Here is a 4,600-nt window from a genome sequence, read left to right on the forward strand (position 1 = left end):
CGAAACGCGTAGATGCGCCCCTTTCCCCTTTTGAGGCCTCGCCCCCAAATAAGGAAAGGGCCGCATCTTAGTCGTTACACCAACATTACGTGGCTGCTATGGGTATCTAGTATGATCGCATCTTACTTACGCAAAGCCACAACGGTGATATGCAAATTGCTATTTAACCTTCTCCAAGGACCGCCTCGGTCAAATCCGATTCAACTAAAGTTGAAGAAATAGACACCCGCCAGTCATCTTTATGCAACAAGTTGCATGTCAATCGATAAAACCGGTCTCTCGTAAACGTACGAGTAAAGTTGATTCGGGCCGCTTGAATCCAACAATGCTGCTGAATTAAGAAAAAACTAAGGAGGGCAGCAAATTGAACATCAACGCCCACAAACTCTTTTGTGTTCTACTTGAGATATCATCTACGCACGAACCTAGCTTTGATACCACTATTGAGAACGTTGCATGAAAAAAAATCCTACGCACACGAAGACCTATCATGGTGATGATCATCTACGAGAGGGAGATCGGATCCACATACCCTTGTAGATCACTAAGCCGGAAGCGTTAAGTAACACAGTTGATGTAGTGGAACGTCTTTTCCATCCAAATCGCCAACGCCCCACGATCCGTCCCGATCTAGCGCCGAACGGACGACACCTCCGCATTCAGCACACGTACAGCTCGACGACGATCTCCGCCTTCTTGATCCAGCAAGAGGGGGCTGAGAGGTAGATGAATTCTCCGGCAACGCGACAGCGTGACAGCGATGATGGTGGAACTATTCCAGTCGGGCTCCGCCTAGGCACTGCCGAAACTAGACTAGAGGAGAAACGGATCTAGAGAGAGGGCAACACGTGTTGATTATTGTGTCTCAAAACCCTCAAAACCTCTAGTATATATAGGGGGAGAGGATAGGAGGCAGCCTTGGCCCCTACTCCAAGGAGAAGGGGGCGGACGAACCAAAGGAAGAGTCCACCTTCCCTTTGGGAAGGTGGATTTCTTTGGGAGGACTCTTCCTTCCCTTCATTTTAAAAGTCCTTTACCTTTTATCTCTTCTCCTAGCCGCATGGGCCTTTGAGAGAGGCTTTGTCCAGCCCACTAGGGGCTGGTCCACCTCTTCTCACAGCCCTCAAGGCTCTTGGGTCGTCACACCCCTCCCGGTGGTCCCCCGGCACCCTCCCGGCACTCCCGGTACACTACCGATGAGCCCGAAACTTTTCCGTGACCAAAACAAGACTTCCTATATATCAATCTTTACCTCCAGACCATTCTGTAGCTCCCCGTGATGTCCAGGATCTCATCCGGGACTCCGAACAACCAACGGTCACCAACACCTATAACTCAACTATACCGAAACGTCACCGAACCTTAAGTGTGCAGATGTAACGATGAAAATGCGGCCCTTTCCTATTTTGGGGGCGATGCCCCAAAAGGGGAAGAGGCGCATATAAACATTTTGCAAGCGAGATAATCATAACATTACATATCTGAAGAATAACAAATAGGGCATACACTTGCCATCTGACATAGTATAACATAAGGTTTACAACCACACAATTATTCAAAACAAGTTTAGTCCCGCTACGGGAAACATGAAACAAGTAAAAGAGCTATGACATCCCACATGCTGGTCCACGATCACGACCACGGCCTCAGTCCTCCGGATAGTTCACGTACAGTCGGTCAGACTCCTCATCGTACTTCCATGCCAGCTGGGTGCCCTCAGGATCTCCTTCATCGGGCGTACCTGTACCCGTTGGGGTTTTGTAGTAAACTGTGAGCCACGGGGACTCAGCAATCGGATGACCTTGGTATCGAATCTAGTCAAGTTATTAGGTGAGGAAGGTTCAGTGTATAGGTTTGCAGCAACCTAAGCTTATATGGTGGCAAACTTACGATGATCAGAGTATTTGATATGGTGGTCTACGCGAGCGGTCGAAGACTAGGTGATCACTAAGTGATCTTGAACACATACTTATGTCAAACATAACCCCACCGTGTTCCCGATCGAAGAGAGGTCTTCGAAGGCGCCAGTCACGGTTACGCACACGGTTGGCAGTTTTATTAGAGTTAATTCAAGTTATCTAGAACCGGATGTTAACAAATTGTCCATGTTTGCCACATAACCACGGGCATGGCTTTCCGAAAGATTAAACCTTGCAGGGATGCTCCAACTAGTCCATCACAAACTGCCACGGGCCGCAAAGTAATCCTCTATCACGAATCTCGTGATCTCGTCGGAATCCTTAGAGGAAAACCTCAACTTTGAGGAGACCCAAAGTTTCACCGGGATTCCTATATGCAAGATATATCTCTAAGGTAAGAAAAATCTAGCAGGACCTCCCGTCGTGTCGACGACCCTGATAAGAGCCGCGTATCTCAGTCTCAGGACACGAGGGATAAGTGACATGTATAGTGGCCTGATAGAATTCACTCAAGTTGCCCTGAGTTGGCCCCGCACAATGCTCTAGTTTGGACCAACACTCATGAGGAGCACTGGCCCGGGTTGTTGATTAAATCCTCTGGGTAGCTATTCCCAATGCAAATTATTATTAGGTGATTAGCAAATTAAAACCAATGTTGGGTCCTGCCGGACAAGCCTTAACACTACACGATTTATCAACGGGGTCCCCATAACAACCCCGATCGTGTTAGGAGCGATCAGTTATGGAATCAAACACCGGTAAACGAAACTAAGGCGGCAATAACGGAACAAATCGCCCGGCAAAAGGCTAGGCCTTCCGTCATTTACCAAGTATATAGGTGCATTAATTAAATAGCAGTTTAAACATAATGATATTGAAATAATCATGTTATCACATGAGACAGCTGGCACCTGCAACTAGCAAAGCTATTCATTAGAGGTTGAGCAAGCCTACTTAGCCAAACAACATTAGCTAGGAGGGGAAGGTGTTTGGGTTTCATGGCATTTACGGGAGGCATTTTATCAAGTGGTAGGTAGCGAGCATATATCGAAGGAAACGTGATTCTAAGCATAACAAAGCTAGATATGGTATCAAGGTTACGGTCATCTTGCCTGTGATCTCTTCAGCTTGGAACTACTCTTGATCTTCCTGCACGTACTCTCCCGAATCCACATACTCGCTCTCCGATCCCTACGCTACCCAAGATAAAATAACAACCAATGAACACCAACACAACATGATGCAACAAACAATATGATGCATGAGATGAGTTGATAAACTTCTGCACAGAACTTCATACTAAGCTATCTTTACATGCATGAGGATGGCATGAACAGGTGCATCACGAGAAAACGATGCAAAAACATATAAAGTACATTGAGAGCGGAGCTACGGATCAACTGGAAACTACAAAACAAGATATGGAGTCCTACGGTTCAAATCAACCACAAGCACACTCCAATGGCACTCCTCTGGTGTTACTAGGTTTCCACATGATCAAACAATCAAATACAAGTGGGTGGTTCATGGAATCACACCACACCATCCACAATGCCCACACAAGCTTCAAAACAACTAGAACATGCAATCTGTTTTTAACAGCATCATAGCAGTTTGTCTACAACATTCAAAGTACCTACAGCCACCCAAATGAGCCAAACAAGATATGAGACAAAAATAACAGATTCTGGGACTTAGTGAAAATCTCAGATTTTCAACAGCTACTTATGCTCTGAAGCATTTTGGCAGCCTCCAAAATGACATCTACAGGAAGTGAAAGAACATGAAATTTAACAGGGAGCTAGACAAACACAAAAGCTCACAAACCTTAGTTTGTTGCACGGGATGATTCCCAACACATGAGCTTGTGCAACCAAAACAACAAGGGAAGAAAATAACAGCAGATTCTCAGACTTGGTGAAAATAACAGATTTTCACAAAGCTGTCAATTTCAGCCAAGTGTCAACTTTGACAAGGCACAACAAGTACATACAAGATAATGTGAACACAACAAAGACCCCATGTTGTAGAGGGGTCACCCACTACTGCCACATCAATGATTCATCCTCATAGGGTGAAAGCACCACATGATACTAAGCTCTAAACATGGCATCAAGACAGAAAAATGACAGTTTATGAAGTTGCTCTAAAGTGAAATCTGATTTCACCAGTGGATTCCTAGGATGATTCTACCCCAAAAGCATATATAATACATGGGTACTTGCATGTAACATGTAGGCACAAAGCTAGCTCGAAAAATCAACCTGGAATCCTATATGAGCATATAGGAGCATTATCACATGTAACTTAGCACTTGTGGTATCCACTACTCCTACATATGCACACACACAAGGTTCATTCACCACCACATCAACATACTTGCAAGCATGAGGGGTTATCCCTCATGCACAAGTGCATGTGTGCACTCATGCCCACACACACACATGCATGAACACCTACACACCTACACATAATCATGTGTGCTCACACACACACACCATCAAGAGGTGCATCAAGAGGGGCTGCCCTATTCCACATATGCATGTGCCACCACATGCACACACACACTCACATATGTGAACCTCTTCCCATGTGCACACACACACACAAAACTACACACATACACGCACTCATATATACACACCACCTACACACACTAGTGCATACACAAGCACTTGCAC

This window comes from Hordeum vulgare, chromosome 2H, assembly GCF_904849725.1.
Source record: "Hordeum vulgare subsp. vulgare chromosome 2H, MorexV3_pseudomolecules_assembly, whole genome shotgun sequence".
Taxonomy (NCBI): Eukaryota; Viridiplantae; Streptophyta; class Magnoliopsida; order Poales; family Poaceae; genus Hordeum; species Hordeum vulgare.